The sequence below is a fragment of the Schistocerca cancellata genome, chromosome 1, assembly GCF_023864275.1.
Source record: "Schistocerca cancellata isolate TAMUIC-IGC-003103 chromosome 1, iqSchCanc2.1, whole genome shotgun sequence".
NCBI lineage: Eukaryota > Metazoa > Arthropoda > Insecta > Orthoptera > Acrididae > Schistocerca > Schistocerca cancellata.
In genome coordinates, this window is record NC_064626.1 from 861,232,729 (window position 1) to 861,252,808 (window position 20,080).

General features: G+C 44.3%; 1 protein-coding gene and 1 non-coding gene across 7 annotated transcripts in view; both read right to left on the bottom strand.

Moving 5' to 3' along the window:
* The window catches only part of LOC126189262 (leupaxin), a 475,608-nt gene that overhangs the window by 166,246 nt on the left and 289,282 nt on the right, over positions 1-20,080 (bottom strand). The window lies entirely within an intron of this gene.
* On the bottom strand, positions 13,481-13,554 carry Trnat-ugu (transfer RNA threonine (anticodon UGU)). Its single transcript has one exon. It is a non-coding gene; the product is annotated as a tRNA-Thr (tRNA).

Genomic DNA, 20,080 nt, shown 5'->3' on the forward strand with positions numbered 1-20,080 from the left:
CTTTCCATGGCCATGAGGTTTTATCAAAATTAACCTCCCGCCCGGAAATGCATATACCCCTAGCTCTGGACTAAGAGTGTGCTCATTATCCGGATTGCGGTTTATCCGTGCACAGTTGGGAGATTAAAAAAAACAAACGTAGAAGTATTCTGTTATAATTAGGAACAACATTTTCGTTTGGAATACACCATTATACATGTAACTCATGTTTTACAAGCAGAAGACGTTGCCAGTCTCAGCCCCATCCCTGAAATATTTTCTGTTGTTTTCGATTTCATCGCGAGGTAAATTTGGTGATTCTCCCCTTGTAATTATGTTGTCAGTTTCCGGGAATTAACGCGTAAATAATGCAGTGGACTTGCAAATGTGAATTGCATCATGTTTTGTAAATACAGTAAATAACAGTTTCCGGTATAAACATGTCTATTTTGGATTGCCCGTGTTTTCGGGTTATCTGTGCAGTCTTGGGTCCGCATTAACTCTGGTAATCTGGAGATAGCTGCACATGAAATAACGGCAGAAAGCGCGGATACACATCAGTAAAAAAAAAAAAAAAAAAGGTTCAAATGGCTCTGTCGCTTCCCACGCCCGGGTTCTCGGGTTCGATTCCCGGCGGGGTCAGGGATTTTCTCTGCCTCGTGATGACTGGGTGTTGTGTGATGTCCTTAGGTTAGTTAGGTTTAAGTAGTTCTAAGTTCTAGGGGACTGATGACCATAGATGTTACGTCTCATAGTGCTCAGAGCCATTTGAACCATTTTTTTTTGGCTCTGAGCACTATGGGATTTAACATCTGAGGTCATCAGTCCCCTAGAATTAGAACTACTTAAACTAAACTAACCTAAGGACATCATACACATCGATGCCCAAGGCAGGATTCGAACCTGCGACCGTAGCGGTCGCGCGGTTCCAGACTGAAGCGCCTAGAACCGCTCGGCCGTACCGTCCGGCGCACACCAGTACAGCCTGTTCCAATATACACAAGGGAATCTCTACTTTTCTATATGCACAGACGTGGGTCCGACTGTTGTCTAAAACAAGTTGTAATCAGCGTTATATATTCCAATGATCTTCGAGCCAAAGCGATTAGTGTCCATACCAGCAGGTAAATAGAACCGTGCAATGCTAGGTGCAACTGGGAAGGATCCGCTGGGAACATGTATGACACTTTGATGCCTATGTTGGCGGCAGCCAGAAAAAAAAAAAAATTACTGAACACATTGTCTGCTCTAAATTGCCAGTCTTCCGCAACAGAATTCCATGGGAAATATTTGGAATTATCCATATTCTCAGCTACAAATAGTACGTTAAAATTTTAGAAAGCGTTCTTGACTGAAGCACAGCGATCGGTAAAAAACTTTAAAAATGAATAAAAAGTCTCGATCGCGTTTTCAGATTTTTTATTTGTTGCCAACCGGCTTTCAGCCCTTTCCTCGGACCATCTTGAGGCTTACAGCGCCATTACAGCTGCTGGTGGCGGCAGATGGAGTGAGATCCGTAAAAGCACGGTTGTCACAGTACCTCGCTTCCTAAGTCAGGATGCAAAGACTCTCATACGAAATAATATAGACGTAAAATGCATAATATAAGAGGGAGAAAAATGAAAATGAGATACGTGGAGAAAAAAAATAAGTAAACAGTTTACTTTTTTATAAGTCACAGCCATAACTGTTAATACATTTATCCCACTGTGAGACAAGGCGATCAGTGCCTTCATGGAGAAATAAAGGCACTGCCTAATGAACCACAACAGTATCCAGGTGTGCACCTCATCGTCCGAAACGAATCGACGGTCACGAAAGGCTCTCTTCAGGGCTCCAAAAACACATGTGGAGAGATCGGAACTGTATGGAGGATGTGTATGAGCATCGCATCGAAATTTCTGCAACGTACTCCAAACAACCTGGGTCCGCCCACATTGTGCCAAGGTTGTTTCGAAGTACACTGCAGGAGTTTCGTTGCGAAGCCGTTACGCATATCGTCTAGGAGCCCCTCGCATTACAACAGTACCATGTCAAAACGGAATCGATTCTTCCTAAACACGCAATGAACATTGTATTCCGATTGCCACATGGTCGAAAACCACAATAAATTGTTTGAAGGATAACATTTCTTCATACTCACATTGAGGAAAACATTATTTATAGCGTCGTTGTTTACTTTCTCTTCTTCTTGTTGAGTCTTAATTAACTTCGCTGTGCTGTGAAGATTTATTGTAATTGATCGTGGTAAACGGCCTTAGTTATCGATTATTGAAGTATATGAAGCTAACACCTGGACAATGATACATGACAAAAGCATTTTCTGAGAGAGAAAAGTCGTCGTGAACCAATTCCACTTTTTTTTAATTTCAAAAGAATTATATATGGTCATTAGCTTACGTGACACAGTCCTCCTTCCTCGTGATTTAAAATGGAACTGTTGCTTGATATGTGCAGAAGTGGACGACTTTGAGCGAACGTTAGCAATAAAGATGAAACTAAGAGGATTCACAGTTGACAGTACTCGACTGACTGAAACGAATGAAGTCAGAGCAGAATAGTTCAGACCTATAAAAAAGCTTCTTAACACAAAATAAAGACTGGGTGGAAACAAAACAACTAATGAACAGAAACAGAAAAGAGGATAATAATCGAATATACATGATGCTGAAGTAACCACCGTGGAATAAAACTAATTCCTCCGTCTGGGAAGCACGATTGCACAATACTGTCGAAGCTAAGAAGCCACGAGTAACGGGTATATGTGAATAAATCCAACAGAGTCGGCCACGTGTCTATAATACAGGAGGCTGTAACTGTAACCATGTCCCGATGACAGTACTGCGTAGACCTGATATGACGGTGAAAACACAGTCGTACCAGAAACTGGAAGATTCTGAAACGTGATGTTTAAAATTAACAGACCACTTCTAAGCAGAAAAGCGAATTATGACGTCTGTCTAACACCTTACCCGACGAAGAGAAGCCTAGGTTTGGCAGAAGAGTACGTACTCTCGCCAGGGTACGAGACAGAAACTGGAATGTTGAAGCTTGAGGCACGAGAGGCTCAGCTGGCGGGGCGTTGACCGCGAAAGGCAAACATCCGGCTTCGATTCCAGGCTGTTTCACAGTAACACAGGCGACCGGAAAACTACGCTGAAGGGAGTGCGCTCGTGCCGTGCCCTGCGCACTGTCTCAGTTTGGAGCACAGAGTGCTACCTCCAGTACAAGCCCCTCTCGCAACGGCAGGTGTCCTTCGGTAAACATGCGGCATTGAAGCTTCGCCTCTGGTGACCTCATGCTTTGTACTCCAAAAGGAAATGCAAATGTGCGGCGATCCAAATGACAGCGCGGACATTGACCTGTGGCTGGCGGCGGTTGCGCGGGTTCTCCCGGCAAGGTAAAGAGTACGGAGGCCACAAAAGGCAGCTGGCTACAGGCGGCGGCGGCAGCAGCAGCAGCAGCAAGGAGCTGTCATCGCGACTGCGTGGACGCATACCTCAGCCACTACACCTGTTGCAAAGCTGTTCCAGGGTCGCGCACGCCGCCGCTGTAGGCACAGTACACTACTACCCCAGCAAAGACTCCGAGATGGGAAGTCACTGTATTCTATGGTCATTTCGCTGTCTGTACACTTGCCTTTAATTTTATATCATCATCATCATCATCATCATCACATCATCATCATCATCATCATCATTACAAGTCACGGGGACCATGAAACAGGATAATTAATTTTTTTAAGTATGGATATGCAAGAAGACAAACTTTTAAATTTTTAAAAATAACTGGAACAGGTAACTATAGGTCTGAGCCAAAAACAGTTAAAATGGCTCTGAGAACTATGGGACTTAACTGCTGTGGTCATCAGTCCCCTAGAACTTAGAACTACTTAAACCTAACTAACGTAAGGACATCACACACATCCATCCCCGAGGCAGGATTCTAACCTGCGACCGTAGCGGTCGCGCGGTTCCAGACTGTAGCGCCTAGAACCGCTCGGACACTCCGGCCGGCGGTCTGAGCTACAGATCCAAAGGTTTGATGTTCGGCCCTCCAAAGGAATTTGGTTTTTTTACTGGAATTAGAGATTTCCAGTCCAGTCAGTGCTTTGCGTATCCGTATAAAGTCAAGTTTCAACTTTCTCTACATTTCCCGTTAAACTTTTGGTCCCCTAAAGAACAGCAACGTGAGACTATCCTTCGTCTGATGACTGCTAAAATTTATTAAGCTTAAGAAATCCCTTTACACACACAAGCACGCACGCACGCACGGTACTTGATTTGCTTGGCAGTGCAACATCATGAAAGAGTTCGGAAAGGAAAGTACCCTTTATTGAAATATTTTCATTTGAGGCCTCTTCAGCAATTGGTCTATTAGTTTACATTTGTGTTGTCACCAGCAATCAAACCCAGGTTCACCAAGTAAAAAGTGTGAACGGTACCATTCAGTTACAGAGCAAAATGTGCACCTCGGAGTCTACGTCCATCTCGGAGTCTTTGCTGGGGTAGCAGTGTACTGTACCTACAGCGGCGGCGTGCGCGACCCTGGAACAGCTTTGCAAAATGAGTAAAAGCCCAAGAAAAAGCATCAAATAATATATCGCTTGTGTGGAGAAATTTTCTTGTACCGGCCTTGGTGGTCAGCGTGCATGACTGACACGCCGTGCATCCGGGTTCCATTCCATGTACTGCCAGGTAGTTTTCCGCGGTCGTATGACAGAGAAGGAATCTACTCAGCCTCATGATGACAGTAGAGGACCACTTGAATAAGAAGTAGCGGTTTCAGGGTCTGCAAAGCCAACAACGGCCGAGAGAGCGGTGTGCTGAACCCTGACTCTCCATACTGCATCTGAGTAACATCATGTGACAGAGGACGACGCGGCGGCCGGTCGGCACCGGGTGGTCCTCTGCGGCTGATCTTGCGGTTAAGGCTCTTTTACCCTCCTAAAGGAGAATCGCCAGACTGGTTAAGCCATCGGGACGGCGAGCAGGAAGACGCTGCTAAAGCAGACACAGTTCGCGAGATTAGCGATAGGATCACAGTAGCACAGAAGGAAGCAGTGCTGGCGGTAAACTGCAGGCAATCGGGGGACCAGTACCGCAGGGGATTACGCGGGGTAGTGTTTCGGAGCGCGAACACGCGCTGCAGGGCACATTCCACAGAGCATGCCGCGCCTCTTATCATAATGTCGCCTGCGGCTCAATGACTGGGATCACAGCCACCTACCGTAACGCCTGAGGTATCTACGAAGGGAGCAGTCGCATTAGAACTACTCAGCTTACAAGGTGCGGGCTAAGACAGTTATTTTTTGACGACACGAAATGAACAAAAAACATTGGCCTTTTTCACAGGCACGATACGGCCTGTAAGTGACCAAGCACACAAACTGACAGAAGAAAGAAAATTAGGAATAATCGGGGTAGTCAAAGTTCATGAACTCGAAAAAAACAGATTTTATCTTTCTTTTCCCAGGTACATGTCCTGCACTTCCCGTATACACCGAAATCCCGCGCCGCAGTAACGTCGCTCACCGCTAGAGGAGCCAAAACGAAATGGTGCACACCCTCTGATGAAGTTAAGTATCGCGCGGGGGTTTTTCTTTCGGCAGCAGTGGAAACGTTGCAGCTGCGTCAGACTAATCCAGTTGCCGTCTGGACTCGCCCCGCACAGTGACTTGCCCAAATCGCTCACGCCAAATGTCAGGACGGTTATTACGGAAAAGACAAGGCTGACTCTTTTTCCCTACTCGTTTGCAGTTCCAGGTCGGCCGTCTCTCACGACCTCGTGATTTTGTCGCGAAGAACCGGACATTACTGCAGCACACAGTAATCAGCTGCACACTGTGTAACGAAAAGGTGCACAGTGCCGTAGCCTCGTAGACGGATGGAATGAGATTCGGTTTTCTGAATTACGTTTTTTTGTACTTTTCCCAAACGGCGGGTGGTATGCTTGGGAGGTCACGAGGAGTCTTTGTTTCGACACACTGACTTCGACATTAACCCTACCTTACACCAGAACTTGCATAATTTTTTTCCGATCTTGTCTTCACTCGCGTACTGTTCCGAAGTAAGTGGTTATAATAATCCGTTACTCAGACTGTCCAGTCAGTTCATACCTTTTATCAAAAAAAAAAAAATACTGATTTAATATCACAGCATCAGCCGTATTTATCATTCGTAACATTTACAGTTGTTCTTTAGCAATTTACGTAAACGTCATGTGCTAAAAAATAGTTTTCCTATCGGATATTTATTAATTTTTCATTATTAGTTTGTACTTCAATATCAGTATTTACACACTGCCATCATATGAAGCAAAATATGCACATTGTTGTAGAGAGGCCAGGAAACTTTGAATTTACAGGTCAAGTTCACACAACAACTCTGTAGACACAACAATAGAACAGAAACATGAAGCTTGACTGATTATCATATCCGTCTCTTACTTAGAAGTGGTTTTCGAAATAGGAATACTAACTTCGTCCTTATATGTTAAAAAGTGTATGTATGTTATCAACGTAATACTCAATGTTGAGAGAGCACCACTGAAAATCGTGCGTGTCCTGTACGCAGCGCGAAGAGAAACGTAAAAAATGTATATTATTCATTTTCTAAGAGTCTGCCTAGAACAGTAAAGTGCACAGTTATATGCAAGAAATTCAGCCTTGCACAAAAACGTGGCCAAAGGGACTTACAGACCAACGAAATTAAATGTCTGGAACGTAGTGTTAGTACTATAGTTTTATACATACACACACACACACACACACACACACACACACACACACACACACACACAAAGGGATAATCTATAACGGCAGAATACGGAACAGAATAAAATGAGAACGATGTTCATGGTCGTTTCCCAGATTATTAGCCGGCCGCGGTGGTCTAGCGGTTCTAGGCGCGCAGTCCGGAACCGCGCGACTGCTACGGTCGCAGGTTCGAATCCTGCCTCGGGCATGGATGTGAGTGATGTCCTTGGGTTAGTTAGATTTAAGTAGTTCTAAGTTCTAGGGGACTTATGACCTCAGCAGTTGAGTCCCATAGTGCTCAGAGCCATTTTGAACCAGATTATTACGAAAGATTGCATAGTCCAAAATATATATTACAACGTTGGAGTATTCATAACATCGAAATGCAGTGGCTGTTAGCCCTGCCAGTGAGCTACTAGTGGATTCTATTGCACTGGTTCAATGAAATCGGTAATGATTTTCCATCTAACTTATATAGTCGCTGACAAGGATAAGAATTTGTCTACCATGCTGAGACGAATGGTTTTCAGCATGTGCAACAGGTTGCATCACATCAACTGTAAGGCTGAATAGCATGTATCAAAGCTCTCACGTTTGTGATAGTCCCAGAGCACTGTGGTCTCATGTCCCATTACACGCGTACATATTATCCCAGGCGTTTTGCATGTGGAACTGCGCGAAGAATATGCTGTAAGGAAACTAGCCGCGTATGTTACATAATTTCAAGGACAACATTATATTGAAATCTGAAAGCATACAAGAGAAACGCTGCAAATTACTTCTCTAAACGAACCACAAGCAATTTCAGTATACTCTAAAGTAACTTTTCAAGCAACGCCAATTGTCCTCCATGTGCACGGATGAGTGTTTCTTTTTGATACGGCCTGCCGTGAATTCCTCTCTTGTGCCAACCTCGTCATCTTCATCATTTCTAACCAACGTCCTTAATTATTTGTGGATACACAGTATTCCAGTCTCTCACCTACAGTTTTTATCCTGTACCGCTCTTTTTCTCTGATGTCTTATCACGTTTCCTATCATTCTGTGTCTCCCTCTTGTCCATTTTTCTTTTTTATTTCATTTTCCTCTTCATTTCCCTCTCCTCGGCGCTTCTGCGAAGAACCTTATCATTTCTTAGCAGTCCAACAAATTTTCAACATCTTCCTATAGCACCACGTGTCAAACGCTTCGATTCTCTTGTTTACCGATTTGCCGACGGTCCACGAGTCACTTCCATTGAATTCTGTGCTCCAGAAGTATGCTCTCAGAAATTTCTTCCTCATATTAAGGGCCAATATTTGATACTAGTAGACTTCTTTTGGACCGTCTGTTCTAATACGCATTTTTTGTCCTCTCTGCTTCGTCCGCCATAGGTTATTTTGCTTCCAAGACAGTACAGTTCCTTAACCTAGTCTACTTTGTGGTGACCAGTTTTGGTGCTTTCTTTCCTCTCAGCGCATATTCTGTACTTGAGAAAAGAGACAGCAATGGTCGTATATTTTTTACTATCGCAAAATCGATTTTCTGTCACTGAGTGACCATCTTCAGTGCTATATTGTATAACTTAAATTAGGATGCACTGTTGACACTAAGCTTACGGCAATCACATAGACTGTACTTAGTGTACTGTTCATTCCATTCAGTATGACCTGTAATTCTTCGCAGCTTTAACTGAGGATGAAGCTTATAATGGGTATCCTTTCACCCTGAATTTTAAAGCCACTCCTCAAGGTACCTGTTATTTCCGTCACTGCTTCTTCGATGTACAGATTGGATATTATGGATAAAATACTCCATCCCTGTCTTACATTATTTTTACTCCGAGAACTTCGTTATTGATCATCCACTCTAATACATATTTACGATAATGATCGAAGCAGACGAAATGAATTACAATTTGTGCTGCGGCCGGGACTCGAACCCACGTCTTCTTGCTTGCTAGGCAGAAATGCAAACCATTACACCACCGCAGTACGACGGTCAACATTCTGCACGAACTACCTAAGCTGAGTGCCCTCCCCAACACAAACTTCAATTCATGTTTCCCTTACATATGTCACTACTGCCAGGGGTCTCCGATATTGGCAAGCACCTCAGCATTGGACGTAATGGGACGTCCTTGTACCATTGGTGATCTTATAATTAAATGTTTCCCTGAGACATTTAAGTCTCTTTATATTATCTACGATAACGATCCAAGCAGATGAAATGAATTAAAATTTGTTCTGCGGCCGAGACTCGAACCCGAGTCTCCTTTCTAGGCAGAAATGCAAACCATTACACCACCGCAGTACGACGGTCAACATTCTGCACGAACTACCTAAGCTGAGTGCCCTCCCCAACACAAACTTCAATTCATGTTTCCCTTACATATGTCACTACTGCCAGGGGTCTCCGATATTGGCAAGCACCTCAGCATTGGACGTAATGGGACGTCCTTGTACCATTGGTGATCTTATAATTAAATGTTTCCCTGAGACATTTAAGTCTCTTTATATTATCTACGATAACGATCCAAGCAGATGAAATGAATTAAAATTTGTTCTGCGGCCGAGACTCGAACCCGAGTCTCCTTTCTAGGCAGAAATGCAAACCATTACACCACCGCAGTACGACGGTCAACATTCTGCACGAACTACCTAAGCTGAGTGCCCTCCCCAACACAAACTTCAATTCATGTTTCCCTTACATATGTCACTACTGCCAGGGGTCTCCGATATTGGCAAGCACCTCAGCATTGGACGTAATGGGACGTCCTTGTACCATTGGTGATCTTATAATTAAATGTTTCCCTGAGACATTTAAGTCTCTTTATATTATCTACGATAACGATCCAAGCAGATGAAATGAATTAAAATTTGTTCTGCGGCCGAGACTCGAACCCGAGTCTCCTTTCTAGGCAGAAATGCAAACCATTACACCACCGCAGTACGATTGTCAGCATTGCTACACGAACTATCTAAGGTGAGTGACCTCCCCAACACAAACTTCAATTCATTTTTCCCTTACATATTATCACTACTGCCAGGACTGTCAAGGAAACATTTAACTATAAGATCTAATACATATTGGGTATTATCCTTTCTTCTCTACATTTTCCACGCACCATCTCAAGAATTACGAACACCTTGCACCATTTTACACTGTCGAACGCTTTTTCTACGTCGACTCTGTTGTACGGTATCTGCAGCTTTAAACTAGGCAACAACAATCCTCCCCGTGCGCGTCTTCACTAATTAATATAATCGCAGACTTGTATGTTCAATGCTGCCTGAAGCTATGTTCGTCGTTTAAAAACTCATTTAAAATTTCAAATCCACGTGGCCCTCTCAGTAAGTCCCGTTTCGATGCCAGAGAAAGACTTCTGATGCGATACCCGAGAGCCTGCGGTTAGAGGTTTTACTGAACGAAAGCAGGCGATACGGGAACTCCATACACGTTAAATTTGAAACTGCGGCTAAGGACGACAACCGCACGGGCACCTTCAGAAAACTGGATGTTCCAACCGCAAACAGGCAGAAGTCGCGTAGGCTGCTCACGATGTTACGCTGGTACTAACAAAATACCTGTAATTTTAGAATACATGATCAAAAGATGCAAACATAAACTACTGACAGCAGGCTACAGTAGGATTGCCATGTGGACTACTGGGCATCAACAAACAATAGTAACGATCATATCGTCTTTGTTTAAATACTGGCGACTCTGTTCACTGATGGGTGAAGACCAGGATGGCTCACGAAACATAGAGTCCATACTCCCTGTTGAATATCACGGAACTGGAGGAATAGCGACTCTCCTGCAGTGACCTGGGTACACAACGGATCTCAAGAAATAACAGTGCGTACTTCACTTCATTAACGCTATGTATACCTCACTAATAATTTTATACTGTTACCTCAATTTACTTCCAGATCTTTGCTTCATGCAAAACTTATGATATTTCGTCAGCAATTCGGCTATAGTAGGTATTTTAAATGATTACCAAAAACGTTACATAAATTCAAACCGAAAGGGCGAAAACAAATTCAATGGATAGGACATCAATTGAATAACACCACAAATAAACCTACTCTCGGCCTCCATTTTACACATTAAAAGGGCGGACTACAAGACTGTGCAGAGATATGAAATGTTCATAATCTTATCCGGTTTCAGATAGAAAAAAGGTTTGACAAGGTAACTTCCTACAATAAGCTTTTGACAGTTTCCACGGCACCTTATGAAGGTAACATGATTCTTAGGCGACATGTTGGGCATCTTTAATAGCCTGAATTCCCCTGAATGAGAACAGATTGTGAATAATTAAAACAAAACTGGTTTGGATGAAAAACCTGCAGCTACATAATGATAAAGAAAATGCCTTTCTTTCAGAACTACAATGCGCTGCGTACTCTCCAGCGTATACTCGTTATCTCTCGTTGTCTACTTGTTACCAGTTGTCACACACATAACACAAAATGTAAGAATCACAAGCTCCTGAAAGAAAACCATCGTTCAGCTTCCAAAAAGGTTTTGCAGGTATTGTAGAATACAAGCCTGAAATATGAGATGTCGCGTTTCTAAATACAAATCCTTCGAATCGGTATCAATTCAGTAGTTCACGATTAAGAGAAAAGCTGTGCTTTTCAGCTTGAAACGAGTAACGCTGAAGGTAGATGCGTGAGATGACTATCTTACTGCTTTCCTTCATATCACCGTTACATCGTAAGAGTTTTACAGAAAACATGTGCCGGCCGTTGCGACCGAGCAGTTCTAGGCGCTTCAGTCCGGAACCGCGCTGCTGCTACGGTCGCAGGTTCGAATCCTGCCTCGGCCATGGATGTGTGTGACGTCCTTAGGTTAGTTACGTTTAAGTAGTTCTAAGTTTAGGGCATTGGTGACTTCAGATGTTAAGTTCCATAGTGCTTAGAGCCATTTGAATCATTTGAAGATAACATGTACGTTTTCTCCTGAAAACTGTAGTAAGACAATGAGACACAACATGAATCTACTTTCCAGTAAAAATTTCCATTCTCTCCTGATACGGAAATAATACTGATGAAACTGGTAACATATTCCCCGACACTAAAACGATGACTGTTACGGACACCACAGACGAGCGATTTACCAAGCAATTTCAACCAGTATTTCGAACGCTACTGTGTCGTGAAATTCTGCTATGGCAAGTGAACTGCTGTGTTTAGTAGCAATGGCAGTGCATTTCCGTATGGCTACCAAAACCAGAAAATCAGTAAACGGGAATTAAAATTGATTTGACTTGTTCTGAAATTCCTTTCTCAGTATCTGTAATGTTACAGAAAACTTCACCAAGCGTGTTGTGCGAATCTTTCCAGGGTGTATTTCACAAATAAATCTAAGTCGTCAATTCCTTTTTTTATTTAGTAGTCACGTAGTTTACCTGCAAGTATTCGCGCAATGCTTTTATAATCTCGATGTATGTATAGAAATGTTAGTGAAAGCAACACTGCTGTTTCACATAATTCTTGTTGTAAATTGGTCGAGGGAAAGTTAGATTATATGATACGAGAAGGGATTTAGCTATAGAATAACTATGTCCCATATATTTCAATCGAAACACCGGCTTAAAATTTCCTTATTGTGTTTAGAATTTCAAAAAACTTAATAATACTTAAAGTTGTGTAACTTAAAATCAGAAGATAGAGCCGCGTGTTACGTGACTACTGCTACGAACTTTTCATGAATTTCTGTATCTACGCCGCAAGCTGTCAGTCAGTCACTGAAGCGCCAAAGAAACTGGTACAGGCATACACATTCAAATACAGAAATATGTAAACAGGCAGAATACGGCACTACGGTCGGCTACGCCTATATAATACAAAAGGTGTCTGGCGCAGTTGTTAGATCGCTTACTGCTGCTACAGTGGAAGGTTATCAAGATTTAAGTGAGTTTGAACGTCGCACGAGCGAAGGGACACAGTGTCTCCGAGGTAGCGATGAGGTGGGGATTTTCCCGTACGATCATTTCACGAGTGTACTGTGAATATCAGGAATCAGTAAAACATCAAATCTCCGACATCGCTGCGGACGGAAAAAGATCCTCCAAGCACGGGACCAACGACGACTGAAGAAAATCGGTCAACGTGACATAAGTGCAACTCTTTCACAAATTTCTGCAGATTTCAATGCTGGGCCATCACCAAGTGTCAGCATGCGAACCATTCAACAAAAACGTCATCGATATGGGCTTTCGGAGCCGACGGTCCACTCTTACACCCTCGATGACTGCACACACAAAGATTTATGCCTCGTCTGTGGCCGTCAACATCCACATTGGACTGTCGACGACTGGAAACACGCTGCTTTGTCGGGCGAGTCTCGTTTCACATTGTATCGAGCGGATGGATATGTACGGGTATGAAGACAACCTCATGAATCCATGGACTTTGCCTGTCAGCAGGGGACTGTTCAAGCTGGTGGATGCTCTCAATAGTGTGGGGCGTGTGCAACTGGAGTGTTACGGGACCCCTGATGCGTCTGTTTGCGATTCTGACAGGTGACACGTACGTAAGCATCCTGTCCGATCACCTGCATTCATTCATGTCCATTGCGCATTCCGACGGACTTGGGCAATTCCAGCACGACAATGCGACACGCCACACGTCCAGAATTGCTACACAGTGGCTCCAGGAACACTCTTCTGAAATAAATGATGACTAACTGAAACCCTCAGCTGCCGACAGGTGTTGCTGATTTACCTCGATGTGGACAGTTGAAAATGTGCGCCCCGACCGGGACTCGAACCCGGGATCTCCTGCTTACATGGCAGACGCTCTATCCATCTGAGCCACCGAGGACACAGATGAATAGCGCGACTGCAGGGACTTATCCCTTGCACGCTCCCCGTGAGACTCACATTCCCAACTGTCCACAATTCTACATATGTATTATACCTTATAGACAGTTGTCCATTCACTCATTACTCGCGCACGCTTTGGCGATTCCCGTAAGAGTTTGGGCAACCTGTGCGCATTCGCACAGGCGAAGGTCAATGGCTGGGTAGCCTTTAACTATATATATATATATATTATATATATACAGTAACTGTTGTCGTAAAAACAGATTGCTGTTGTTGACCGTGCAGCTTTTCCCTGGAATAAATGATGACTAACTGAAACCCTCAGCTGCCGACAGGTGTTGTTGATATACCTCGATGTGGACAGTTGAAAATGTGTGCCCCGAACATCGAGGTATATCAACACCACCTGTCGGCAGCTGAGGGTTTCAGTTAGTCAAATGGTTCAAATGGCTCTGAGCACTATGGGACCTAACATCTATGGTCATCAGTCCCCTAAAACTTAGAACTAATTAAACCTAACTAACCTAAGGACATCACACAACACCCAGACATCACGAGGCAGAGAAAATCCCTGACCCCGCCGGGAATCGAACCCGGGAACCCGGGCGTGGGAAGCGAGAACGCTACCGCACGACCACGAGCTGCGGACTTCAGTTAGTCATCATTTATTCCAGGGAAAAGCTGCACGGTCAACAATAGTAATCTGTTCTTTCGAGAACAGTTACCGTCTTTATAAATATATATATATATACTCTTCTGAGTTTAAACACTTCCGCTGGCCACCACACTCCCCAGACATGAACATTATTGAGCATATCTGGGACACCTTGCAACGTGCTGTTCAGAAGAGTTCTCCATCCCCTCTACTCTTACGGATTTATGGACAACTCCGCAGGATTCATGGCATCAATTCAACACTGGTCGAGTCCGTGCCACGTCGTGTTACGACACTTCTGCGTGCTCTCGGGGGCCCTACACGATACTACGTAGGTGTATTAGTTTCTTTGGCTCTTCAGTGTACTTATCTCCCTTGTTAATATAAGCCGTACCTGCCGGTTCACCTCCATTTTATAGTATGAATTGAGCTCCCTGAGTAATTATAAATGCTAATGCGAATTTCTTTGTCCAAGTGAGCACAGTACCACACAGTCAGACTTAATAACCACACAAACGATACGCAACCACTTAGCCATATTGCCACGCATGGCCGGTTCATCGCGTGCGACTCACCAGTTTGCATGGGAATCACGTGCGCTAAGCGCGATTAGCAATTTGCCCACAGGAGTGCGAACGACTAGTGATAGATGGCACGACCTGGCGACGGTCTGCTACGCTCGGTCGCCCATGTGTGGAAAGCTTAAGGGCGCACGAAACAAGTCTCTGTGATGAAGTAGGCATATCTGGCTACACGGCCAGTACAGAGAACGCGCGGAACATAAACTGTTCGCACCAGTAACTAAAAGAGAGAGGCCTACAGCCCTCATTTCTGCGTCCCGACATCTAGGCGGCGAGGACGAGTGAACAACTGCATCCAACGTTACGCAACGGCAATGATGACGTGGCCGGCGCGGCGGCTGCAGTGGCCTTCGTACCTGCCAGCAGCCCCATAATATATATACAGCGGAGTCTGGCATTACTGCAGGCCTCTGTAATGGCTGGGCCAACAGCCGAGCTTACAGGGACAGCACCTGCGCCAACTAGGACGGGATCAGCAAGGCGCTGGCGGGTTGTCGCGGATATCTAGGCCCCTACTGCTGGCGACCAACAACACATCTGCTGAAAAAAGTGGCCAACGAAACGCTCAACTTGAATAAAACCCTTTCGTGTGTTTGACTGGTTCGAGTTTAATCATTCTGAAGAAGAGGCTCCAAAGACGGTCGAAATGTTAGGAAGTCGTTTCTGAAGATATTTGTATGGAGTGCAGCCCATGGAAGAGAAAAGCGGACGCTAAGCAGTTCAGGCAACAAGAGAATAGATGTTTTTGAGATACAGCGCCACAGAAAAAGTCGAAAATTAAATGGGTAGATTCAGTTAATAACGAGGAAGTACTAACGGGGAAAAAATAAATTTCAGGCACAAGTAAAGTTAAAGAAGTGATCGTTGATAAGACACACTCTGAGGCATCAGGGAATCGCCAATTTGGTACTGAAAGGAAGTGTGCGGAGGAGGGCGTAAAACTGTGGAGGGAAACCAAGTCCTGAACACATTATACAGGTTCAAATGGATGTAGATTGCATTAGTTGCGCAGAATCAAGAGGTTGAACAGGACAAATTAGTGTGTAGAGCTGCATCAAACCTATCTTCGCGCTGGAGACCACAACAACAACGACACGTTCTGACATCCAAAAGGATTTTATTATAACTTACATTGCTTGTGAAGCATACAGAGTAATAGAAATGCTCGACTGTCTTTAAGGACGACGACTGCATCGTTAGAGACGGAACACGACTCTGTTCATGACGAGAAGAATGAAGCAATTCGGCCGTGTCCTTTTCAAAGGAGCCATCCCGCTATCTGCGTTAAGTGATCTACAGAAACCCATAAAACCTACAGGGGATTTCCTGTCAGAAAGGTCACAGTTCGTACTGACTGACGGAAAGTTATCGAGTAAAACAGAAAATATCTGGCGTTCCCCAACGTTCTGCTAAAGGCCCTCAGCTGTTCCTCAGCTACATAAACGATTTAGGAGACAATCCGAACAGCCCTCTTAGATTGTTTGCAGATGATGCTCTCATTTACCGTCTTGTTAAGTCATCAGATGATCAAGATGAATTGCAAAAAGATTTACACAAGATTTCTGTATGGTGCTAAAAGTGGCAATTGACTCTAAATAATGAAAAGTGTGCCCGCATCTCGTGGTCGTGCGGTAGCGTTCTCGCTTCCCACGCCCGGGTTCCCGGGTTCGATTCCCGGCGGGGTCAGGGATTTTCTCTGCCTCGTGATGGCTGGGTGTTGTGTGCTGTCCTTAGGTTAGTTAGGTTTAAGTAGTTCTAAGTTCTAGGGGACTTATGACCACAGCAGTTGAGTCCCATAGTGCTCAGAGCCATTTGAACCATTTTTTTTAATGAAAAGTGCGAAGTCATAACATGAGTACCACAAGGAACCCGCTAAATTTCGGTTACAGGATAAATCACACAAATCTAAACGCTGTAAATTCAATTAAATATTTAGAGATTACAATTACTAATAACTTAAATTGGAACAATCGCATGGACAATGTTGTCGGGAAAGCAAAGCAAAGACTCTAATTTATTGGCAGAACACTTACAAAACGTAACTGATTTACTGAAGAGACTCCCTACACTACGCTTGTACGTCCTCTTCTGAAATACTGCTGTGCGGTGTGGAATCCGCATCAGATAGGATTGACAGACGACATCGTAAAAGTTCAAAGAAGGGCAATTCGATCTGCAGCATCGCGAAACGGGGGATAGAGCGACACGGATATGATACGTAAATTGGGGTGGCAATCATTAAAACAAAGGCGTTTTTCGTTGTAGCAGGATCTTCCCACGAAATTTCCATCTCCAGCTTTCGCCTCAGAGTGTGGAAATACTTTGTTGTCGCCCACCTACATATGGAGAAATGATTATCATAATAACATTAGAGAAATCGGAGCTCACACTAAAGGATGTGTTTGTTCCTTTTTCCCGCGCTGTTCGAGAGTGGAAAAGTAACGAAATAGCTTGAAGGTGGTTCGATGAACCTTCTGCCAGGCACTTAACCGTGAATTGCAGAATAATCATGTAAATGTAGGTGTGAACCAACGTCCTCCTGAATGCGAGTCCAATGTATTACCACAGTGCCACCTCGCTCCGTCGCTCCGAAAAATGATGAAACTTCATGATGCTGATGCTTCTCGGAATAAGCTAAGAAATCTGAAGCGATTCTGAGTGACTACAAAGATTATATATTATGCAGCCAAAGTTCAAATTTCAGATCTTTGGATATTTATGAAATAAACATAAAAGGGTGTTGCAAGATTTCCAAGTCGCATCGGGAGGAACTATATAATAGGTGTGCAGTTTCTTGTCTACAAGGTTGACTAGTTTCCTTCGCCGCTCTAATTCTGCCCTCACTATTTCATTCGATAAGGACGTGTGACGACAAAGAGGGCTGTTCGGTAACATTGGACGCGCCTGTATACGTTCTCCCACAAGTGCAATTCGGATTGCAAAAAGGAAGATTCTTACAGGCAAGCGTTGTCATACCTTGTTAAAATTCGCTTTGTGAACTGTTTTCTTCCTGCTTTAGCTACCTAACGAGAGTCGTAAGAAGACTTATCTGCAGTACTGCTCACACACACACACACACACACACACACACACACACATACACACACACACACACACACACATATTCACTGGTGAGAAAAATGGTTCAAATGGCTCTGAGCACTATGGGACTCAACATCTGAGGTCGTAAGTCCCCTAGAACTTAGAACTACTTAAGCCTAACTAACCTAAGGACATCACACACACCCATGCCCGAGGCAGGATTCGAACCTGCGACCGTAGCAGTCCCGCGGTTCCGGACTGCAGCGCCAGAACCGCTAGACCACCGCGGCCGGCTCACTGGTGAGACAATGCCAGACATGTCAAGAGCTTAGTTTACCTAACGTCAATGCCCCTCACAACCGAACACCTCCACCACCTGGCTGAAGAGAGCACTGCTGCCGAGCTGGATAAATTGCATCATGTGGTTTACGACATTCTCATATCTTGCGGGAAGCGTGCATCCGTGACTCTTAAGTGACTTCTTGCCATGCTTAGAGCTCCACTGTCTATTTCCTCCAGCCACGCTCATCCCTACGCCCTGTGACATGCTGTAAGGTAAACGTATGAGCCTTTTTTTTTTTTTTTTTTTTGTCGCCCACAACTGAACTGCCGAGTGACTCGTTCCACTGTGGTCCATCTCTTCGCTAAAGAAATCCGGAGGAATTCCTGTAATCAGCACAATGTACACATCAATCGATTCTGGCGGGAGCAGTCTTCCCCACACTGCGGTAATCCGGAACGGAACGTGGAAAGCTGAATGTCTCCACCACTTCGCAGATGGAGGGAGTACCCTACGCGTCAGACGGCCACAATCTGGCCGCGATCAAATGTGTGAAAATAGCGCTCTCGTCCATCCTGCGCTCCACTTCCACGCCGACCGCCACTACAAAGCCTGGCGACATTCCCGTTACGTGACACGTCGAACTATTCCATTCGCGTGTCGAAGTGTGAATGACTAATACTGGTAAACGCATATCACACACATTCATACCAGTACGAGGAAATAACTGGCATAAAATCAGTATTTCTTGTTGCTGTCATGAGCAGAAACAGCTTTCGCAGACAAGCTTCGCGAGTGAATCGTGTTAGCGCAGAAGCTTGTCAACCTTTTGCAGTCCAAGATTATACGTTCACTTGTACTAATTGAAGCGAAACTCATGGGCAAGTTGCTGTGCACCCGTTCCGTGGTAGATGTTCAGTCTGGCTTACTCTTGGGAAGAAAAAAGTCCAGCAAAATGTACTTCCATTTGTGCCACGAACAGTTGTGGGTATTCTGAGCTTCGTGTGGCTGGACGCTGTGTTATCGGAATTCAGTGCCGGCGGTGTGGAGAGGGAGGGGGCACGGCGGGCGCGTCTGAAACTTGCGTGATGTGGGTTGTTGACGTTCAGCCTACCCGCGATTTGCAGCATTCGTCAACGCCGATCAATCGTTCGTCCAACATAAAGTTCCACAACTTACTCTACGGTGTGAACTTACGTCGTCAATGACTCTTGTTGCAATGGATACATGAGCACAGGCCATGTCAGATTGTTCAAATGGCTCTGAGCACTATGCGACTTAATTTCTGAGGTCATCAGTCGCCTAGAACTTAGAACTAGTTAAACTGTACTAACCTAAGGACATCACACACATCTATGCCCGAGGCAGGATTCGAACCTGCGACCGGATCTTGTTGACATGAATATCCCGGTGATACTAGATACACACCAGTCTTTTATTCTGTAAGGCGCTGGCGCTCCAAATTCATCCTGAACCATATCCATCAGTTTAAAACTATGTCGTATTAGAACTGTGCTTGCGTATATTGTAGGTGACGGTTATAATTCAGAATGAATTTCGAGCGCCTTAGAAAGCAAAAAGCTGGACATAAAGTACGATGTTTACCTGGTACCTCCGGGGCAGTCATGGGTAAGGATGTCAACTAGGTAAAGTCATGTCACATTACATGAGAACTATAGAACCTCCTTCACGGCATATGTCGTTTCTTCATTACCGAGTCTATCTGGGTGTGTAGATTATTAAACACATTCAGATTAAGACCAGTCAATACCAAAATCATCGGTATTTCCATGAAATCAATAAGTTACCAATAATCCGTTGCCTCCTACTGGTAACACATGAAATTGTTCCTCGACAAAATGCTTGTCGACGGGACGTTAAACACTAATCTCCTCCTCCTCCTCGACAAAATGCACCGACTCAAATAAGAAATTTTGCAGTTCGAAGTTGCATCACCATAGATCAT